The following is a 25,463-nucleotide window of genomic DNA, read 5'->3' on the forward strand; positions in this document are numbered from 1 at the left end:
ATTTTGAATGTTATAAAATATTGAAAACTGTAAAATCGAGAAAACGACTATCAAAGTACAGCATATAAGGTGGGTGCTCCTGTTATGGCCATGTTCCTGATATGGCCACCCCCCTATTGTGAGTTAGTTAACCAAAAAGCCGCTAAATTGCAGCAGCATCCAGAGAAAGGGCATCCTGGTATGTCACTTGATCGTTTTCCATCCACTCAGGTTGAGCAATATGGCGTCAGTTGCCTGTTTTGCGGTTTTCATGTGACCTCTTCTTATTTTTCTCTGGTAAGTCTCCTTTGTTTTATGCATGTTTTTCAAAGACTTGTTTCATGAAAACCATCGTACTCCATTCAGTTTTTAATGTTCTATTGATTGGTGTTGTAGTTGATGGCGTATCTTTTACGAGTTGTTCATAATCAAACGATTTTCGTGAAAGCTTACCTGCTCCTGATATGGCGATATCAAATGCACCATGGCCATATCAAGTTCATTTCACTTTTATTTTTTCACCTGACAAATTTATATGCCTTATAGCTGGGATTACGGAAAAATTTTGTATTTTAAGAAAAACAACTTAATTTTTTTATAGAAAACCCTGTTTTGACTACACTTTTAAATTATAAAAAAAAGATTATTGTCATTTTTATTCATTTTACACCAAAATTATTTAATTTTAACACAACTGCGCTATCAAACTGAAAACAATCACGATTTGTAGAACATGGAACAAGTGTGGCCATATCATGTGCACGTGTTCTTGACATGGCTACTAGGTAGGCTTTTGGAATTTGGGACTTTTTGGACAATTAAGGTTATTTTTATGGGGAAAGGAAATTGTTTTAAGAAAGTCCATTAGACTGAGAACGAGTAAGAAAAAAGTCGTTTACATTTTTTTTTTCAAAATGGCGGCTAGAAAAATTCTCAAACCTTAGCATGGCCATATCAGGGACACCTACCTTATATGATGTAATTATCAATATCCTTTCTTCCTATATAGATCTACCACACACGTTTTTCTCCTACATAACAGCGCGAAATATGAACTGAATGAAAAGTAAAATTAGTTACAATGAAGAACAAAGTCTCACAGAACGACAGCTGAGTACCAGTTCAAAGGGCTGCAGCCCCAAGTAAGCGTTGGTTCCTTTAAATTCGTCCTGAGGAGCTTTAAATTGTCATAGGGCTAAAATAAACAGATTGAGAAAACTGAAACATTATTTTTTTTAGAGTTAAAAACAAAATTTCCATTTTTAATGGTTTTTTCGTTAGTTTCGCCGATTCATAGTCTTAAACCTAGGCTCTTTCGACAAAGCCAATGTGATTTTCTATTCAAAAGCTGTCCAACTTAAACGCCTGTGAAACTTAAAGTCCTGAACACACAGCTCGAGTCATTTTGTACAGACCCAGAAGTAGGCTACGCAATGAGCGTGCGCAGTATGTTGTAACTGGAACTTGGAAAATTCACGTGGCCCAAATTTTGTTTCTGGATCTGTACTATGCCATCGCCTCACGTCTAGCTGATCTTTCATCAAAAGATGCCATTGCTCTTTCCACCATTGCTCATTGTCGTAAAATCTCGCCAATTCTGCAGTGTAAAATGGTTGTTAAATAAAACACAACCGCGATTCAAAGAAAATCTGTAGCGACACTCGTGACCTTGGCACTGTCGGGTCAAGATCGCGGGGCCCCACACACAAGTGCCATTGCAATGATGGATGAGTGCGCGGTCGTAAAGTTAGGAAGCTTTTACGAGCTCACGAGGCGTCCGATCGCGCCCCTGGGTGGCGTAAACACTCGAGCTGATGAATTCTGATTTCACTCGACACCCCGATGCGCTCACCTGCGCGACGGGACTCTGCAGCATAAACATCGCTCTTTGTGGTCCATAAAAATACTTCGAGGGGACCGATGCAGCCCGCTCAGCATTAGTATTTCTCTGAGATCGGCCTTCAAGCTGATGCAACAGCTCAGGAAGAAATAACAAAAAAAAGCTGAAGATGTCTCTTGTAAAAGACAATATACGTCTTACCCTCCCCAGAAAGCACTCATGTGTGATTACATCTATACTTACTTACAAATGGCTTTTAAGGAACCCGAAGGTTCATTGCCGCCCTCACATAAGCCCGCCATCGGTCCCTATCCTGTGCAAGATTAAGCCAGTCTCTATCATCATACCCCACCTCCCTCAAATCCATTTTAATATTATCCTCCCATCTACGTCTCGGCCTCCCTAAAGGTCTTTTTCCCTCCGGTCTCCCAACTAACACTCTATATGCATTTCTGGATTCGCTCATACGTGCTACATGCCCTGCCCATCTCAAACGTCTGGATTTCAAGTTCCTAATTATGTCAGGTGAAGAATACAATGCGTGCAGTTCTGTGTTGTGTAACTTTCTCCATTCTCCTGTAACTTCATCCCGCTTAGCCCCAAATATTTTCCTAAGCACCTTATTCTCAAACACCCTTAACCTATGTTCCTCTCTCAGAGTGAGAGTCCAAGTTTCACAGCCATATAGAAGAACCGGTAATATAACTGTTTTATAAATTCTAACTTTCAGATTTTTGGACAGCAGACTGGATGATAAGAGCTTCTCAACCGAATAATAACACGCATTTCCCATATTTATTCTGCGTTTAATTTCCTCCCGAGTGTCATTTATATTTGTTACTGTTGCTCCAAGATATTTGAATTTTTCCACCTCTTCGAAGGATAAATCTCCAATATTTATATTTCCATTTCGTACAATACTCCCGTCACGAGACATAATCATATACTTTGTCTTTTCGGGATTTACTTCCAAACCGATCGCTTTACTTGCTTCAAGTAAAATTTCCGTGTTTTTCCTAACCGTTTGTGTATTTTCTCCTAACATATTCACGTCATCTGCATAGACAAGAAGCTGATGTAGCCCGTTCAATTCCAAACCCTGCCTGTTATCCTGAACTTTCCTAATGGCATATTCTAAAGCGAAGTTAAAAAGTAAAGGTGATAGTGCATCTCCCTGCTTTAGCCCGCAGTGAATTGGAAAAGCATCAGATAGAAACTGACCTATACGGACTCTGCTGTATGTTTCACTAAGACACATTTTAATTAATCGAACTAGTTTCTTGGGAATACCAAATTCAATAAGAATATCATATAATACTTCCCTCTTAACCGAGTCATAAGCCTTTTTGAAATCTATGAATAACTGATGTACTGTACCCTTATACTCCCATTTTTTCTCCATTATCTGCCGAATACAAAAAATCTGATCAATAGTCGATCTATTACGCCGAAAACCGCACTGATGATCCCCAATAATTTCATCTACGTACGGAGTTAATCTCCTCAAAAGAATATTGATTACATCTATACTAATAACAAATCTGTAAACGAAATTTTTCAAAAATAATTGGTATCAAAATGTATAATTAATCCTGCTGAAACCAAAAATCACTTTTTTGAAATTTTTGTTTGTATGTCTGTCTGTCTATCTGTCTGTCTGAATGTTTGTTACATTTTCACGCGATAATGGCTGAACCGATTTATATGCAAATTGGAATATAAATTAAGTTCGTTGTAACTTAGATTTTAAGCTATATGGCATTCAAAATACTTTATTTAAAAGGGGGGTTATAAGGGGGCCTGAATTAAATAAATCGAAATATCTTCCTTATTATTAATTTTAACGAAACATCTTACATAACAAAAGTTTCTTTAAAAATGATTTCCGATAAGTTTTATTCTGTGCAAAATTTTGATGGGACTGATATTTAAGGATATACAAGACTTTTAAAATAACAATACAATACATTTTCACCGCCGCCTCAGATTGTAGCGTTGTTGTTCCTGCAGTAACTCCTATGTGCAAAATATAAAATTTTTGAGTAAGTATAAAAAACATTTATTCATTCCATGGCAATGGTACATAGGAGATCGTGAATTCTTACATTTTCGAAAGAAATAAATATAATTACATATCACTGTTTATGCTGTAGGGCCTATCATTATTTAAGTTATTTGAAGGGTTCAGAACCATGGTGGGCCAAGCGCCATTTACTGAAGACGTAGAAAAAAAGGATTAAAATTAAGTTATCATAATTCAATGGAAACATATAGCAAGTAATATAAAGTATACACATTAAAACTAAATGATATGTCAATCTTCATTAAACTATGGTTGTACGTAATAACAATTAAGAAACATGTTAAAGCAATTGTCATTGCAACAAATGATTGCTCTCTGAACCAAAATGACCGCATTTTAATTATTTAAATACAATTTAAATTAAGTAACATATTAAACGATTTATCCTTCTATCAAACACCAATGTTTCCTGGCTCAAACGTCCTATTTTAATTATGTAATTACTTTATATTTATTTCTAACGGGTGCAGCGGAGCGCACGGGTACGGCTAGTAATTTTATAAAGTGATAGATCTCTTCAACTATTGTTCTTCTTCTTCTTCTTCTTCTTCTTTGTCTTCTTATGGTGTGACAACTCGAAGTCGTCGAGCTTCAGCTTCTATTACCAATTAAAGAGTGTTACCCCAAAAAACTCGCTCAGTCCAAATGCATGCTGGTAGAAACGAAAAATGCCTGAATGTGGGTTTTCCTCATCTTATACAGGGTGATTCACGAGGAAAGGTAAAAAATTTAGGATGTGAATTCTGAAGTCATTCTAAGTCAAAAAGTTCATATGAATATGGGTCCGTTTTCGAACGGTTACGGAGATATGGCTCTTTGATTTCACCAAAACTTCTGAGATTTCACTGTACTAACTCGCATTTAGAGACAGATAACAGACAAATTTAAAGTTTATATTCACGCATGTATACATACCTAATATTATAGAAGTCGGGGATCGATATTTTCGCACATTTTCTGCTCCAATGCACTGTTGCGCTCGGGCGTGAATCGCGCTCATCGCTCGGGAGAGTTGCACGTGGCTGTTTTTATGCCGCATCCAAAATACGGTCGATTAGCGCCTCTCTCGTTTCCCCGTTCCTTTGCTATACCAAGTCTTTCATCCAACCCCATAGACAGTAAGTACTCTTCGATATGGTACGCTTCTGTTCGGAAAGCGTCGATCATATTCACCGACGAACTTCCATCGCACAAATCATAAAAATACACAATATCGGCATACTCTGTAGTCGAAAATTTATAAGGCAGCTTGAAAAACAAAACTGAACACTTCCGATAACTGTACCTGTATAACTACTGTATAGTAGGTAGCTGACTGAACTGCTGTGAACTGATAAGTGATAGTGTAGGCTATTTGTGTTATCTGCGGATTCTGTGTCATTACATCAGACAAGGGCAGGCGATTGGACATTTGTAACCACGACCCGGTTTCTTTCTCTTATCTACAGAGCGTTCGCCTAAGGGTGGGGCCAGGAAAGCGGCCTGCCTGCGTTGTCGCTTGCGGGAATCGTCTATCCGTAAGCTTCCGCTTTCTATACTATGCTCTGTAGGGTTTTAATTTTAAAAGTTTAGCAGCAGTAAAGACTGATGTTTTTGAAACGCTAACTTCCTGTGAAATACGTCTTAAAGATTTATTAGGAGAGCGTGTAAATGATGCACCGATTTCATCAATTTTTTCTTCCGTCAATACTCTTTGTTTTCGCTTAGAAACTGTAGCATTTATCGACCCTGTTGTCCTTAATTTGTTAACAAGACGTCTAACAGTTTCTCCACCCTGAATTGGAGCACCCGGATATTTCACTTCAAATTGCCTACGCACCTCTCTACATGACTCTGTTTTCACATATGCATCATACATAAAAACTCTCTGTTCAAGCGTGAATTTTGCGTTTTGCATTGTTAACAAATTTTAAACACACTCTGAATATTTAAGCAACTGTGTCAAGAAACTGCACTGTACGTGTTAACAACATCTGGCTCACAACTGATAACTTGTCGACCTTGATTGTCGAGCGTGTCTCAACAACTGCGCGCACAAAGCGGCGTATCAGTACATGCCGCTTTCCTGGCCCCACCCGTAGGCGAACGCTCTGTACATGGCTCACAATACAGATTCCAATGTTACGTCATTCATTGCGGTCGGTGACCTTGTCTCAAGTGCTCAAGTCAGCAGCGTATGGTAACGTCTGATTCACATTGGGGCGAGACGTTTTACCAAAAAAAAAAAAAAAAAATGCATCTAGCTCCGCCATCGTTCGAAAACGGACCTATGTTCATATGAACTTTTTCACTCAAAATGACCTAAGATATCATATCCTAATTTTTTTACCTTTCGTCGTGAATCACCCTGTATACGGCTATTATTCCGAATCAAGACTCCGGCGATATATTCCGACTTTTCCCACATCTTCAAGTTCGTCGGTAGGCTTCAGAAACTTCTCCGTACCAAATCTATTTTGATACATTTGTTATCCATAAAAATACAGCTCAACTGTACCAGAGTGTGGTATAATTTATCTTGTATTTCATTTCCTGATCAAATAAGCATTCTCTCACCTCGCCTTCAATATTTCACACTAAAGACATTAATCCCCAGCTAAAGGAGAAGAAACAATTCTTTACTGAAGATGATATAGATATTCAAGTTCAGGTACAACGATGTATTTCTAAAATCGTGTTCCGTAAAATCACACAGGATCAATTTGTAATTTTAAACTCTGAGGTTTCAGTCCATTACAGAACAACTGAAGATAATCCAGCAGTTCCTGAGGCAGAACGGGAAAACCGCAGAAGATATGGACATCACGAGTACGAGGAAACAGTTACAGGGCCGATACACCTGTGAATGCCACAGTCGTTGGGTTCACCTGCAGTCGAGTAACAAGAAGTAGTGTGTTAATTGAATTTCTTCACAGCCGCACGGTGCTTTAACATTCAGTTTTTTCTTAACTTTAAATTTTTAGTTGTTTCCCTTTTGAACTGACCCACCGAAATATACTTCTGAAGAAGGTAATATCAATACACAGATTAAATAAATTTCTTCTGCTCTTACGGATTGCTACGAACATAAAACGTTCTGAGTAATTGAAGGGTTTTCTGACAAAAAAAAAAAAACAGTCCAAAAACATACATTTTCAGGAGAAAAAAAAAAACTATCTGGCATGGGTGTTGTTGACACTTCAAGTATGAAATTTATCATGCCATTTCTTAAGGGTTGTAGAAACTAATGACAATTGAAGTATATTTTAACTTAAATTGCTTCATAGAAATACATGTGTAAATGCAGGTAGGTCTAACTGTGGACAATGGTCGTTTTGGCTAAGTGTGCCTCTCCTTTAAACTTCATCATCATCATCCTTCACGAATTAGACCTCTCTAGACCTGTTTCGGCCCCATCTAGCAGTCTTCTAAAAGGTCTTCCTGGTCGACGATGTCCTCTAGGTTTATACTGCATCATAATTTTTGGGATTCTTGAATATTCCATTCGTCTTACATGATCTAGCCAATTGAATTTGTATCTGCTGATTTTTTCTTCTACTGACTACTTCTAATTGTTCTACAATTTCTTCATTCCTTTTCCTTTAAACTTCTTTTTCTTTATTATATCCTGTTTCTTCTCCTTTCGTTCCTTACATTTCTTCCATGGGGTTACTTCTGCAGCTAAAGATGACTCTACAACAATTTGCGTGCCAACGTATTTTTCTCTGAGGTGGCTTTTGCCGCGTATGTAAGTTATTGTCCACCCAGAACGATGGTAGTAGCATTTACAAATATCCCATTCATACCATCCTGAAACATTTTATTTTATTTTAGTGGGTTATTTTACGATGACGTATCAAGATCTCAGGCATAGGCGGAGAGAGAACAGTTTCCTTGGGAGGACATTATATCGGAATATGATCATTTAATGAAGGTATTTTCGGGGGCATGTTTCTTACATAGTTACGTCTATATCCGCGATGGTTTGGAGTGAGATGTATAGAGCTTGAACTGTAGGTCTACTACAAACGCCACCTGTACTTTGGATTTGGTCCTAATGTTTCAGAGTTAATTTAAACTTAGTTTTTTGTTTCTCTTGTAAAATTTTCTTTTTGGGGTTAGGAGGTTTACACTCTAAGCCGACGATATGCTTAATTTCTCAAATTTGTATTTTTTGAACTATGTTTTTTTTTTTTCAAAAAACCTTCAATTCAACACGACATAATGATTAAGTTAACCGCTTTAATTTTAACCAAAAATGTATCTAAGAAAGACGTAGGTGCTAACTTACAGATGTAGTATGGAGAGCACTTAAATATCTTCTACTCGAAACAAATAGGCGTACGAGAAGGAACTTGCGACAAGCGTAAAAAAAAGAACGGATATTTCTATTCAAGATCGCACCCTACACCAATCTTATTAGAGGAGCATGACTAATCGGTATGTTCTACTTGACTTGTTCTTAAGAAATTTATAAGTATTATCTTAAACACTTCATTATAAAAGCCACATGTAAATAAATTACAGTTTCCAAGGACGTCTTGCGGACTGTGAGAGAATACTAAGTGTTGATACACATTACTGTTTCGCGGAACACCATCTCGCCTGCTCTATATCAAGCCATATCAAAGGAGTTTCCAGAAGCGCAGAAAGCATTCCTGCTCTCAGCCTCTCCTTCAGTTTAAGTGAGTCGCTGATAATGTAGTAATGACGTAACTATCACCCTCAAGAATAATAGAGCGTTATTACCATAGTTAAAATTGTTGACGGAATGCGTGCATTTACGTGTAACAAATGACCGTGGCTTCTTCATTGTGCACAGCAATATTTTATATGCATCTTTCTGGCGTCGATGTCTAGACCAATTAATCTGTCTTGCAAATGAGACGTTTTATTGCAACTATAAATATATATAAAATGAACGTTGTGACACTCAAGAACTTGTCCCATGACATAAAAATTTAGTTTACGAGATAGAAATCGTCAGATCATATTTTGAGTAAATCTCCAACACCAGCATTCCTTATCTTTATTACTCCAATCTGTGCAAGCTTAAAAGAAAAAAAAATTGAAGGAGATTATTCACAGTTTATCATTATACGTTTCGAGCATTTCTCAAAATTTAAAGCCATAACAAAATTGCACAACAATTCAATCTAAACAGAACACATCACAAACTGCAACCACAACTACAGCAACATAGACACTGACATGAAAATACTACACATCCAGCCAAAAAAGCAGAAACTTGGCACCCTAGAACAATATGAAATTACAAACATACAAAAACACACCCCCTGCACATACTGAACGCTCAACTCAATTTCAAAACACACACCTTTTTTAACACAATCATGAACACACCCCACCACAATAAGAAAACTGAAGATAGCGCGGGACTTACGCTAGGCTTTGGACAATGAAGAACAGTCGCGACTCGTGATATTTTTTGTATGTAGGATGTGAGATTGACGACTGATGACCAAGACAGAAATTAATATTAATCTATACTAATAATAAATATGAAGCCGAAATTTTTCTGGTAATTTTCGATTGACAGCAGACTAGATGACAAAAGCTTCTCAACCGAATAATTACAGGCATTTCCCATATTTATTCTGCGTTTAATTTCCTCCCCAGTGTCATTTATATTTGTTACTGTTGCTCCCAGGTATTAGAAGTTTTCCACCTCTTCAAAGGATAAATCTCCAATTTTTATAGTTCCATTTCGTACAATATTCTGGTCACGAGACATAATCAAATACTTATTCTTTTCGGGATTTACTTCCAAACCTATCTCTTTACTTGCTTCAAGTAGAATTTCCGCATTTTCCCTAATCGTTTGTGGATTTTCTCCTAACATATTCACGTCATCCGCATAGACAAGAAGCTGATGTAACTCGTTCAATTCCAAATCTTCTGTGTTATCCTGAACATTCCTAATGGCATATTCTAGAGCAAAGTTAAAAAGTAAAGGTGATAGTGCATCTCCCTTCTTTAGCCCGCAGTGAATTGGAAACGCATCTGACAGAAACTGACCTATACGGACTCTGCTGTAAGTTTCACTAAGACACATTTTAATTAATCGAACTAGTTTCTTGGGAATACCAAATTCAATAAGAATATTATATAAAACTTCTCTCTTAACTGAGTCATACGCCTTTTTGAAATCTATCAAAAACTGATGTAGTGTACACTTATACTCCCATTTTTTCTCCAATATTTGTCGAATACAAAAAATCTGATCAATAGTTGATCTATTACGCCTAAAACCACACTGATGATCCCCAATAATTTCATCTACATATGGAGTTAATCTTCTCAAAAGGATATTCGACAAAATTTGGTTATTATTTTACTAATGAAAATTTCAAAATATATTAATTTTATTCATTGTACAGCACAGTATTTTCTCTATTCCTTGTATACCAAGAAAATAAGAAGACACCACCATCTCTATGAATAAGCATCATTGAAGAATTAGAAAAAGTCACAGATATCGCCGAAACAACCTCAGATCATGATGCTTGGAGTAATAAGGCAACATTTTACAGGCTACTGCAGCGAGTATTATGTTTCACATGCTGTATAACATTGACTCCATAACGTCGTGGAACAAGAAAACTGTGTTATTCCTTATGAGTCAGCCCAGACTGTTTTGTTCTCACACAACTTCTCACTCGATTACTCCAAGAATTCGTCTCCTTGACAAAGGTGTCTCTCTTCTCGGTATGTATAACCAGAGCCCTCTGTCTGTTTCGTGTCAGACGTCCCCAGAAATAGAATCCATGTCATATATTACTCCCCTCCAAAAATGCAGCAAACTAACCTTACAAAAAATAAACAACACAAAAGAGCAGACTTTTTCATATATTTTTAGTGAATGCTCAAAAAAGAACAATTATACAAAGAATCTCGCATACAAAGGTCATCTTTTTCGTTTTAAAATATTTCTGTGCGAGTATAATCTCGGTCTGTAAAGAAACGGACTTATTAGGAGTTACTGGAGTACTATCCTTCCGAAAGATCCAGGAAGGTGAGTTTATAACATATTTATTTAAATATATTTAAATTTAAATATACAGGATAAATAATATAATTACAAAACAAACAAGAGAAATAGAAATAAAATAATACAAGCAATATAAAAAGAAGATACAGTAGTATTAACAAAATTTGAGACCGAATGAGCAGCGCTCGTGCTCGGTCGCAGTTCAGATATAATAATAATAATAATAATAATAATAATAATAATAATAATAATAATAATAATAATAATAATAATAATAAAAATAAATAAGTAAAATAAAATAGGAACTAAAAGATAATTACAGCGGCAATGGAATCTATGCTAATAATAAATCTGTAGCCGAAATTTTTCTGGTAATTTTCGATTTTCCAAAAATAATTGGTCCCAACATATATAATTAACCACCCTGAAACCGAAAATCGCTTTTTTGAAATTTTTGTTTGTCTGTCTGTCTGTATGTATGTTTGTTACCTTTTCACGCGATAATGGCTGAACGGATTTCGATGAAAATTGGAATATAAATTAAGTTCGTTGTAACTTAGATTTTAGGCCACATGACATTCAAAATACATTATTTAAAAGGGGGGTTATAAGGAGGCCTGAATTAAACAAATCGAAATATCTCGCTTATTATTGATTTTTGTGAAAAATGTTACATAACAAAAGTTTTTTTTTTTAAATAATTTGCGATAAGTTTTATTCTTTGAAAAATTTTGATAGGGCTGATATTTAATGAGATAAATGAGTTTTAAAATTAAAATAACTGCCATCTAAGGCCGTGTAATAACAAATGACTTCGTCTATAAGGGGCCTTGGACAGCAACAATCGAAAGTTATGAAAGATAGCCTACAGATAATGTTTCTGCGTTTCTATGAAGTAATATCGGAAGCTAAATTAACCGATTTGTATAATTAATTATTAATTCACCATTGGAAAGTGTAGTTTCTCTAGATGGACATAATGCTATAATGTTATCACAGTAACTTCTGAGTGAATCGAGGACAGGTAAGATTAAAATAGATTCTTATGCAGAGAAAACTTGATAGGCTATTCTGTATATTCGTTTCCTGTATTTCCTAAACTAATTTTTATGACCAAATGAGTGGTCTCTGGATCAAAATGATCGCATTTTAATTTTTTAATTCAATTTACATTAAGTAACATAATAAATGATTTATCCTTCTATCAAACACGAATGTTCCCTGGATCAAATGTCCTATTTTAATTATATAATTAAATAGAGACGTAGATGGGAGGATAATATTAAAATGGATTTGAGGGAGGTGGGGTATGATGATAGAGACTGGATTAATTTGCACAGGATAGGGACCGATGGCGGGCTTATGTGAGGGCGGCAATGAACCTTCGGGTTCCTTAAAAGCCATTTGTAAGTAAGTAATCGCTTTATATTTATTTCTAACGGGTGCAGCGGAGCGCACGGGTACGGCTAGTTATATAATATAATATTAACACTAGAGAAGAATAATATCGCACGTGAAAATTAGGACTAATATATATTTCAAAATTATATAATACAAATATAATATAGGTTGATTAATTCATACACATAGGCTATAAATTTATTTAATCAAATTGAAGATATTAACACGTTTCTAATTTTCTTGTTATATGTTAGTGGGTTACATGTTAAAAGTTCTGGGTGTAATTTAGTTAAAGCATTGTACAACCGAGGGCCAAAATTAATGCTATGCTTTAGACCAGCAGATGTGAGAGATTTAGGTTCTACTAATGTTGAATTAATATTTCGTCTTGTGTCATAATTGTGTGTCTGTAATACAAATTTATTACGATTTTTATGACAAAATTTTAACAGCGTATACTTATAAATTTGTTCAATATTAAATACATTAAATTCAGAATAAATTAATTTAGTTGGATAATCGAGACGTTTCTTCAAACAAATTTTAATTATTCGTTTTTGTAGTAAATTTAACGGACTAAGATTAATTTTTGTACTTCCACCCCAAACAATTATACCATATTGAATGATAGACTGAATAATGGCCAAATAAACATTTCGTAGAAATCTAATGGGTAAGTAGCATCGAAGATTAACGAATTTATAAATTGTTTTACGAAGCCTCTTACAAAGATAAGTAATGTGATGAGGCCATTTTAAATTCTGATCAATAATGATACCCAGATATTTGACATACGTGGCTTTTTTCAATGGTGGACATTTACAACTTTTGGGATCTAAACAATTTTCACTGTGTATTATTAGTCTATATTCATCGCTAAATTTTAAATTTTGAACACTGGCAGCTGTTAACGAAAAAGGAACTAAAGTTGATTTAGATATATTTAAAGAAAGGAAGTTGGAATTAAGCCATTTTTTAACAATATTAGCACCTATATTAGCATTTCTATATGCTTCCTGCCAAGAAAAACCACTGGTTAATAACATTACTGTCATCAATTTTGTTCATAGAGGTGTTTTTATCTGTCACAGCAAATGCTTCTGTTATTGTCAGAGCTCTCTATAACCTTACCCAACATATTTGGAATGTAGCCAGAAAAAACTTTTGCACACTCTATATTTTCATTAGAAATTCTAATAAAATATTTGAAAGTGTTTGATTTAGGTGTGCTGGTATTGCCACGTGGGCGTGATCTCTGGCATTTAGCAAGTTGCACAGGACCACGAAGGTACACATTTCGTTAAAAAATTTCCCCAAAATTCCAAAATGAAGTGAAACATTTCCTATGATCATTCACTTTAATTTTTCCTTTGCACTTTCGTGGAGAGTTGCAATTAAATTCATTATCAAACATTTTTGCAGGAATATAGATGCCTTTTCTTACTCACATACCTGAGCGTTACTTCGGCGCAGAGACTACAACGTGTTCATAATATGTGCGTCCGTTTCGTCTGCAATATTCGCCGGGCTGATCACGCAACACCATCCCTCGGTTGTCCTGGCTCCGTCTAGAAGATCGTAGGAAAATCCACTGTCTTTCCCTTCTCTTTCACATATTGCATTTCTCCACTCCTGTCTATCTTGCGTCTCGTTTTCAAAATTTATCCACCCATCATAACCTAGACACACGATCACAACACTCCTCAATATTATCCATTCCCTCCCACCGAACATCCTCATATTCATCTTCTTTCACTGTGGCTGTTCCTCGGCTTTGGAATTCCCTACCGAGTAATGTCAGGGACTGTCAATTTAAGAATAGGCTAACGAGATATTTTTCTAACAATTATTGTCAACAATAATAGCTGTTTCAGGTTTCTCAATGTTTAATGGTTATATATATCATAGATAAATATCTAAATTATCTCATTATTATTATTATTATTATTATTATTATTATTATTATTATTATCATTATCATCATCATTATTGTTATAACTATTTCTTACCAGTGTTTATTATTGTCACACTAACATTAGTTATCCAGTTTTCATTATTTACTTTCATGTTGTTTTATGATCTAGATATTAATGTAATAACTATGTAAGCAAATGTATTTAATTAGAATTAGAGTCTGGCTGGGCGGAAGAGAAGGCCTACTGGCATTAGCTCTGCCAGATTAAATAAATAAATTATTATTATTATCATTATTATTATTATTATTATTATTATTATTATTATTATTATTATTATTATTGACCATTATTCCAAAGTTTTTTTCTCAAATTTCTTTTACAACTCTCTTCATTCTTGGTCCTCTTCCTTCCTCTACTTTCGTTGTTATCGGCATGATGTTATCCCTCTGTAGTGAGTCTGCTGGAAGCTGAGTCAACATGAACGACAGTATCTCCTCCTGCTCCTGTATCTGTAATTACATAGTTGAATGTAGTACTAAATTACTTTGTATTTAAGTTATTAAAATATAAAAATGAGAGACAATTGAATAGCTAAAAACTTAACCTAAATTGTATGTTACTGTGAATAATTTTTATTAAAATGGAACTTACCTTTATTTTCTTCTGAAGAGCTTGAATTATCAGCATCTGGAATGTAATGGGACTCCTCTTCCATTACTACACACTGACTTTATAAACGTAGCACAAATTAATAAGTATGTACAGAGTGATTTATATAGAACTGACACATTTCTTTCATTAATTGTTTCAAAACGAATTGTGCTAGCGACAACTTATTATACCTAAAATGTAGAGGAATTTTGGGAGATTATTTACCTCTATAGCAAATGTTGTCCGGCGTTGTCAAATCCGGAGATCTCGGTGGCCACAGGTTCCTGGAAATTATTTGGTCGTCACATAACCGGATAAATGGAACCATGCTTCATCTGTGAACCATGTGATGGATAATATGGCAGGATTTTGCACAATGAATAATAATAATAATAATAATAATAATAATAATAATAATAATAATGATTTATTATACTGGCAGAGTTAAGGCCATACGGCCTTCTCTAACACTCAACCAGGAGTAAAAACTGCGTTATAGAAACACTACAAATTTACAAAGTACATACAAAACTGAATAAAATAATAATAATAAAATGTAAACAACAAGTAAGAAGAAATCAGACATAATATATAACATACAGAAAGAAAGAAAAAAGCATAATAAAATGTGAACAGCAGGTCAAAAATAAATGAGCCTACAAAGTATAAAAAAATAAGACAATTATTGATAATAATAATAATAATAATAATAATAAATAAGAATAGTAATGATGATGATGATAATAATAATAATAATAATAATAATAGTAGCAGTAATACAATCGTGCAGTACAAAGCATACAATGAATACAATATTTTTAAGTATAGACAGTAAGGAAAATTATGTTTATATATAGCTCAACTTATCACATTAGAGATATACCATTATCGGAAAATATGAAAACAAAAATATAAAATAAGTTAAATATCACTAGAACATAAAAAAAATGTGAATACGTGGAAACATGCAATACAACACTTGTCATAATAGTAAGTTAGTTTGGCAATTCGTCATAAGATAATTTTCTAACTTGGATTTGAAAGATTTCAATGTTCGGCAGCCCTTGACTTCAGGCGGCCTGAAACCAACGACAATAAGTCACTAGATGCGCAGATGTTTATGTTTTATTCCTATTGTTGGCAACTGTTTTCGACATTTTGTGTCAACGTGAAAATTCAGTACACATTAAATCAACGACTCTTCCTTGTGAAGCAATACTGGATTACGAATTCAATTACAGCTACTCAAAGGGCATACCAGAGAGAATTTGGTGTTCGCAATCCTCCCAAAAGAAACACAATACTGGGACTGGTAAACAAATTGGAAACAACTGGATCTCTGGTGAGTGAAAAGGGCAAGCATCGTTCATCTAGGCTTCCCACGGTTGTTGTTGACGTAAGAGCACGACTGGAGCAGTCACCCAAAAAATCATTAAGACGTTTGTCGCAGGAGACAGGGTATACCTACTCAATGTGTCAGAGAGCCTAAAGCCATATAGGGTTACGGTTGTTAATCAGCTACAGGAACCAGATAAGGATAAAAGATTGAATTATTGTCGTTGGTTTCAGACGTTCATTGTGCAAAATTCTGCCATATTGTCCATCACATGGTTCACAGATGAAGCATGGTTCCATTTATCCGGTTATGTGACGACGAAATAATTTCCAGGAACCTGTGGCCATCGAGATCTCCGGATTTGACAACGCCGGACAACATTTGCTATAGAGGTAAATAATCTCCCAAAATTCCTCTACATTTTAGGTATAATAAATTGTCGCTAGCACAATCCGTTTTAAAACAATTAATGAAAGAAATGTGTCAGTTCTATATAAATCACTCTGTATTATCCCAGCATTCTAAAACACAACACTGTTATGTAATCCCTCCAGATTTTCTGTAATGTGTTCTGCAAATGGACTTGGTTCACAATTGCTCTGAAAGAATACGCTATTGTCTCAGGACATCAAGTAACTACTTCATGCTGCAGACTGAATATACAACTATGGACTTGGTTCATCATTGCTCTGAAGAATTATTGATATTTTGAACCCAACAGCACATATAACTAAGATTTTCCATTTTTTGAACTTGGTCCACTTTTGCTCTGAACCCCTCATATAACATTGAATATTACTTTTTCAGAGACTGGCAATCAACATCACACCTCTGGAAGAGCACGAGAGCATTCGGCAAACAAATATCGTCAGTCGGTTCCACTGCAAGCATTGGCTTTATGTGTGAAGTCAGAGGATGTACAAATGTAAACTTACTATGAATGTGTGCTTATAAACGAAAACTGAATAGTTATGACTATCATTAGACGAGTTGTATTAACAAAAACTTTTTTTTATCAAGAAGCCACCATTTGTGTGTACATATAAATCGCAGAATTCTAAGATTCAAAATAAATAATCGCTATTCAGTTGATGAATTAATTAGGCTATATTAATGAATTATTAAATTTTAACTTATGACAATGGTTTGATTTGAAGCCAAAATATCCATTTGACAAATGGGTAATATTTCAAGTGTAACATTATGAACAAAATATAATTAACCACATTAATTCATTAAATTAAAAAAGGTAAAAGGTAAAGGTATCCCCGTAACATGCCATGAAGGCACTTGGGGGGCATGGAGGTAGAGCCCCATGCTTTCCATGACCTCAGCACTAGAACGAGGTGGTGTGGTCGGCACCACGCTCTGACCGCCTTTTACCCCCGGGAAAGACCCGGTACTCAATTTTATAGGAGGCTGAGTGAACCTCGGGGCCGTTCTGAAAGTTTGGCAACGAGAAAAATTCATTAAATTAAAGGGTTATATATCCTAATTTGTTCACCATTAAAAATATTCGTCACATTACGTATTTCCATATTCCCAAAATGGATATTACTTCGTACTGTGAATTTTTTATAAAAGTAACTTCCTAATTTATGTGAATTCGTAATAACAAATAAACCGGAAATATTTTAAATACCGGTACTGTAGTAAATATTTATTCTACTTTCCTTACAAAATAAATCTATATCTATAATTATATATAATTTGAACTGGTAAAGGAAATTACGGGAAAACGGCTGGACGGATTTTAATAAATGACCCCTCATTTTGAAGCTTGGAACCCAAAGTTTTTCGGAAAAGTAGTAGTTTTCAGTGAAATGTCAATTTTCCTACATCATTTTCCTTTTTTCCAAAATCCATCTTTCGTCAGTTTTGAGAACTAATTAATTGCATGCACGGCCGACTTGATGTTCGCTTCCTTAAGCGAAGCGAGCATCAAGTCGGCCGTGTTGCATTTCAGAATAAAAAACAAAACACATACTACAATAAACAATAGGCTATTACACGAAGGCCATGACCTACAGGATTGTTGACATAGAGTTCAGATGGCTCAGATTCTTTCCCATCATAATGCTAATATGTCGATTTTCATTTGTGCAATTTTTGATAACGTATAAAATAGTTTACATGTCTGATTCTCTGGTCTGTAGTTTTCCGAGTACAGCTGTGTATTGGATATTAAGAACTACAAAACTTAAGAATGCTTGATGACATTATTACCATTAAAAATGAAATATTATTATAGTTAAAGCAACACATAATGCTATACTAATATAATTATGAAAGTGAAACCATTTGGGGCTTTATGTAAGTAGACGCAGAGAAAGAATATTTTATATTAGATCTTCATTTTTATAATTTACTGAGTAACGGCTATAGACCTATATAAACTTATGTTACTGAAAACTATAAAACTTACGTAAAGTAACAATAACAATATTGTTTTTAAAAATGAAATACTTTTACAATTATTAATCAAGTGTTGTGTGGGTCCTTTTAATATAATTATGTAATGGCAGTGTGATATAGATATTTATATGTCTGATTCTCTAACTTTCCTTGATAGTAACTGAGTCATGCTTCCTATTTTAGCTGCGTCTTTAAACTACAACAAAATTTAATTCATATTTCTTTGGTTTAATTGATTAGATTTGTGATCGCTGCCAAGCATATTTTGTTGTAGGGAAAATAGCATGCCATTTCACTTCTTGCTACCGTGATGAGTAAGTTTATTTCCCGCAATCAGCAACAAATGAAACACTGACACTGCTAACGATTTACGATGGACAATTTTATTTAGGGCGCAGATAAGATTCTACAACTCTTGACACATCATTCGCCTCATTTTCCACATCTCAGCAATAAATTCCTCACAACAGTCTATATTACAGAAAATATACGAAATAACATTCATTGTTACACAAATTAATCCAGCAGTATTTGAAAGACCAGTATTGTCTGGAAGAAGCGCAAAAAATTACAATTCATAAGAAAAGACCAAAAGGTATTACTTACTGATAAAATAAGAGGCCTACAAGATTTTGTAGTCTTTTGATCACCTCAGCAAGATCTCTTAGTGGGAAAAAGTGATTCTGCCCTCTACATTTCAGGGTAGTTCACGAAACATGCAGCAGCTATACCAAGATGCTAAGTCTTTTGTTCAAAGCATGACAAACCTTACATTTTCTTAACTTTCACATACAATCCGCAATGACTCGAAATAGCTACTGCATTACTCCCACATGAAAAACCCACTGATCATCCTGACATTGTTACTAGCGATTTCACATTGAAACTCAAGAACTGAAGACGGATAGGTTCAAGGAAAAGTATACGGCAAAAAAAAAAAAACATTCAGAGGTAGTATGTTTCACTATTATGGAAGCAAATAACTATCAAAATGTCTGGTATTCTTCATTGAAAATAAATCTGAACAATTTTTATTTGAACTTTTTACGGACTTAGTTTGCAGCAATTGCTGCACAAGCCACTAGTATTAATTTAATAACAACTTTTGAAGTAAAATCCATTGGGAAGATTATCACTCTCATTTTCAAAGATAAATTTGAATAGAAATGAATTGAAGTCTATGAAAATAATGGTACTTACATTAACGGAGAATTCACAAATTTTTTATGAAGATGTAATATTTAAGATCTTTTTCAATTCCTAATTGTTAACTGGTTGACGTTTATGTATTATGATTTATTATTTTACAGAGCTAGTGTTTTAACCAACATACGAAAAAATCAAATTCTTGTTCCATCTGGATATCCGTATCACCAGTTTTATATTTTAGAGCGCATATTGTCTTGTTTAATCATTATGCATAAACATAAGTGAAAGTAGATTTATCTTGACTTTACTAGAAAGTAACACTAGCAAAAATCTTTCCAATACGGAGTGGACCGGAAATAATGTCATTAATTTCAAGGGGTTATTCCTTGAGACATTTCAAACGAAAAAGTTTAATACAATTTTACTCGTTTTTGTTTCCTTTTCGAGAAAAAAACTGTTTTATGCGAAACATTTCATAGCGTGTTTTAGGAAAATCATTGATTTACTTCCCAATATGCTCAGTCAATTTAAGAGAGCAATGTGTTAGGATATTAAATTTAGTTTTGTCTTTTAATTGTACAGAAATTTTATCCGAACAAATGTAACATTGCGGATTGTGAATTTTATGGATGACATAAATGTTAAATTAAAGAAGAAACTAGGACAACTAATGTAATATTATGTATTATAATCAATGCAATTACACGTAATTGTAATAAAAAAATTAACAGTAAACCTCTCTTTAATTTTACATTAGATAAAAATCATTCCTGAAATAAACTGAGACGAATTTTTGTTTCCTCTGTTAACACTAGAACTGCCGGAACCACTTATATACTTAGAACTGTTGTTCAGGCTGTAGTAAATCAGTGGCCCAATGATGTGGATGCATCACCAGAGTTTTTCTTCAATGAATTGAAGATGTGGAGCAGAAATTTCCTTGATCAGAAAAATCTTTACCTAATATCTACTGTTTTTATATCATCTTTGAACAGGTGCAATAAAATTATTTTTCCCTGCACTCGGAAGGCGCTGAAACTTTTCTGCACGTTGCCTGTAACTACAGCAACACCAGAACGGTCGTTCTCAACATTGCGGTGTTTGAAGACTTACTTGAGGAGCACGATGGGAGCAGATTAAATGGACTGGCCTTGATGTATATACATAAAAATGTAGAAGTAAAAGCTCGTGAAGTACTGGATGAAATGTCTAAGAAGCCTCGTCGCCTTCTTCTGTAAATGTCATTCTGTCATTGTTTTTGTATTGCAGTTATTGTAAATGTTAAAATTAAAAAATTATGAACTTAGAAAGCATGTTGGAAATATTCAGATTGTCAATTAATATAGATAAACACAATATAATATTTGTTACTCAGTCAAATGACAAATCAATGTAAAATAATGACTTATATTATATGGTCATTAAGTTTTATATACATGAGCTACAAATTGCAAACGTTTTCGCTCATTCAGGCATCTTCAGGCACAATTATACAATATCTCAATATCAAATTATGTAGCTATTACATTGGTGGTAGATAAACTGTTTAAGATTAATAGTGTACAAAACATCTCCATAATTAAAATGTAATATTACAAGTCATAAATTAAAATAATGCTAAAACCACGTAGTGTTGTAATTAAACTTCATAATATTCTGTAGAACTCTTGTTCAGTAGAGTCCAATGAGTGATGAATTATGTCTGAAATATATAAATAAATACGAAATAGAAATATGAAATTATCAAACGTAAAAGTGTAATCGGAATTGGATTGGATAAGTAAAAGTACTCACGTCGTTTGGACGTGGCAACTGTATAGATCACTATAAAACATCTTATGTTTGAAGCAGTTATCTCTAATAAAATAATAAATAAATCAAAATTTTGAAGAATTTGAAAAACTAGTTGGAAGAGACAAATTATGGACGTACTTACGTAGACGTGAGACGACCTGCTGCTGTTGGAACTGTAGCTAGTATGACGCGGGGGAAGTATGTATTCGTGTGAGCAACCAACGCGGAAGGATATTGCCTTTCGCATTTAAACACACTTAAATGCCATCGAGGTGGGTTGGGGTAGAACCCGCAACTTCGAGCACAGAAGGCTATACCGACTACGCTACTCAGACCAACTCGTAAATGTTTGTGACTCTGAAACAAATTGTAAGTATATAAACTTATTTCTCATTACTCCATTTTTACTACTCCTCAAATCCCTCCCCGAAAAAAAATCCTGCGTCCGCCCCTGATGTGAACCTCTATGGCCTCCAGTTCCAGTACAACAGAGCAGCAGAACTTAAGAGGAACTCAAATCAGTTATTCCTAAAGATTGTCGCCCATTTTATGACAATTTGCCACACTGAATTGTCGCTTTTGTCATTTCTTACTTTTTAGGACATGATACATTGAATAATATCAGAAAAAGTGACACACTGTTAGCTACAGAATCGACTTTCCATGTTGGTAACCTGGGTTCAAATTCAGGCAGGCTCACGTGCAATTTGTGGTTGGCAAAGACGGTGGTAGATGGAAGGTTTTGCGAGGTATTCCCATTTCCCCTACAGGCATTCTACATTTCCTACATTAATCATCATAATCTCACTGGTGGTCTGTAGAACACTGTCCATGGTGCACCAAGGTCCTGGATGGCTCAAGCGGTAGGGGCACGGCATGTCTCTATCGCTTGGTACGAAAGGTTGTGGGTTCGAGTCCCGCCTTGGGCATGGGTGTTATGTACGTACTAGTTTAAGAAAGCGGAAAACAGAAAAAGAGAAACGAAAAGGAGGGAAAGAAGGTCGAAATGTTAAAAAAAAAAGAAATTCAGTCAAAATTAAAAAAAAAGGTAAACACTCAGTGGCAAAGAGTCTACACTAAGGCGTGTTCCTCCTAAATTGGGGCACTGGGGTCAATGATGCAAAGTCAAGTAGCCTATCTGTCATTGAAAAAAGAGAAATGAGAAAATGGAAGTTTCGAAAATGTTCGCATTAAACTGTAATTTTCCATATTAATGTAAACTCTGAAATTTAAATTAGGACTATGTAATTTTCTAAATTAGAATTTATATTTTCATTTTCTTCTTCGTCAAATAGTTTTTATTTGTTATTTCTTTAGTTAACGATCTTATATAAAATATATTGTCTGAAATCTTAATGAAAAGATCAGAAAATAAAAGCTTCATTTCAACTAATAACACATATCAGTTCCTTATTCTGTTATAATAACACGTAATATGTTAAAAAAAAAATAATAATTAAACTGCCCCCCCCATTGAGGGTAGCCCTTACGGACTCAGTATATCCTCAAAAAAAAAAATTATTATACATATGTAAACATCTATATATATAATTCGAACTGGTACTGGAAATTACGGGAAAATGGCTGAACGGATTTTAATACATGGCCCCTCATTTTGAAGCTTGGAACCTAAAGTTTTTCGGAAAAGTAGTAGTTTTCAGTGAAACGCCAATTTTCCTACATAATTTTCCTATTTTCAAAATCCATCTGTTGTCAGTTTTGAGAACTAATTTTATCGAATCACGGCCGACTCGATTGAATTTCAGAACAAAACACACACTACAATAAACAATAGGCTATTACACGAAGGCCATGACCTGCAGGATTGCCGATATATTTAGAGCTCAATTCAATTTGTTATTAAAAACTGATTCTGCAGTGTATAATAATTTTCTGAGTACAACTGTGTATTGAATATTCAAATCTACGAAACTTGAGGTGGTTTGATGACATTATTATCATTAGAAATTAAATATTATTATAGTTAATATCATTATGCATCTATTTTTCATTAATTGTACATAATACTGATGCTATATTGATGACATGAAAGTGAAACGTTTTGAGATTATGTAAGTAAATGTAGAGATTATCTTAATATAGATCTTCATTTTTATAATTTACTGAGTGGCTGCTATATATAACTACAAAACTTAAGTAAGATAATAATATTGTTATTAAAAATCAAATATTTTTATACTTATTAGCCCAGTGGGGTTGGGTCTTTTTCATATACTTAATGCCGGTGTAGTGTATATATTGATATGTGTCATTGTCTTCAGTATTGGCTCGAGAGAGCACAAAAATTAGAGTTCCTAAGGAAAGATAAAGAGGTATTACTTACTGATAAAATAAGAGGCCTGGACAATTTTGTAGTCTCCAGATCATTTCAGCAAGATCTCTTAGTAGGATAAAATGATTTTACGCCCTACATTTCAAGTTCTATATGCAGCAACTATACGAAAATGCTATTGTTCGAAAGCTTGGCAAACCTGACATTTTTTTAACTTTTGTCTACAATCCACAATGACCTGAAATATCTACTGCTATCGTCCTGACATTGATACTTGCGTTTTCGCGTTGAAACTCAAAAAATGAAGTTGGATAGGTTCAAGAAAAAGTATTTGGCCTAAAAAAATCCATTCAGAGGGAGTATGTTTCATTATTATGGAAGCAAATAACTATCAAAAAGACATGTACTCTTCATTGAAAATAAATCTGAACAATTTTTATTTGAACGTCTAACGAACTTAGTTTGCAGCAGCAGCATTTGCTGCACAAGCCACTAGTCAAATATATTTTGATACATTCAAGTTCAGATACAACGATATATTTCTAAAATCGTGTCCCGTAAAATCACACAGGTTCAATTTGTAATTTTAAACTCTGAGGTTTCAGTCCATTACAGAACACTGACGATAATCCAGCAGTTCCTGAGGCAGAACGGGAAAACCGCAGAAGATATGGACATCACGAGTACGAGGAAACAGTTACAGGGCCGATACACCTGTGAATGCCACAGTCGTTGGGTTCACCTGCAGTCGAGTAATAAGAAGTAGTGTGTTAACTGAATTTCTTTACAACCACACGGTGCTTTAAAATTAATTTTAGCTCAGTTGGTTAACGCATGTTGTTTTAAAATCCTATAAACCCAACTTCGCAGGTTCAAGTCTCCTCGCATCCCAAAATGTAAATTATTACAAAATTTTAAAAAGATGCATATTAGATATGGATGTAATGTACAAATTACGACATAGCAGAGAGACAAGGAGATTGAATGTATGTATATTTAAGGAATGGTAATAAAGAAGTAGAGGTAGTGACATCTAGTAACTAATATATTAACTTCTTGAGTACTAGATCAAAGCCATCAATATTGAAACAAAGCAATTTCTAACAATGCGCACATTGTTGGGCCGTTGCCTAGCATTTGATTCACATTGCATGTTTCATATTATGGATGTTGTCTAATCGTTTGGACGTCTTGTTAAAACTTAGCAGCAATTCATAAAGAATCAAGCGAAAGAATATGTATCGAAGTAAGTAACAGTATAATACTTTTCACTTATAAGTAACAGTAATACATTTATTTGTTCTGGTGGTGTTAAGGCTATGGATCTGTGAAATTTCTAACTTCTACACTTCTTTTACACCAATTAATGTGAAACTTTTACACATCTTGATTACACAACTTTTAACACTATATCAGTTCGTAATAAGTATATGTTAAATATCACAACTAGTTTCTGCCTGTTATTAATAATAATAATTTAATAATTTATTTATTTAATCTAGCAGAGATAGGGCTAGTAGAACTTCTCTTCCGCCCAGCCATCTTCAGACCTTTTACTACATATTTCTTACAATTTGAACATGGAATGCACAAATTTTCACTTTGATATTCCAAT

At 34.4% G+C, this 25,463-nt stretch overlaps 1 protein-coding gene across 4 annotated transcripts in view; it reads right to left on the reverse strand.

The window, feature by feature from the left end:
- The window catches only part of Fak (protein tyrosine kinase 2 Fak), a 768,667-nt gene that overhangs the window by 343,556 nt on the left and 399,648 nt on the right, over positions 1 to 25,463 (reverse strand). The window lies entirely within an intron of this gene.

The sequence above is a fragment of the Periplaneta americana genome, chromosome 3, assembly GCF_040183065.1.
Source record: "Periplaneta americana isolate PAMFEO1 chromosome 3, P.americana_PAMFEO1_priV1, whole genome shotgun sequence".
In the NCBI taxonomy this organism is placed as follows: Eukaryota; Metazoa; Arthropoda; class Insecta; order Blattodea; family Blattidae; genus Periplaneta; species Periplaneta americana.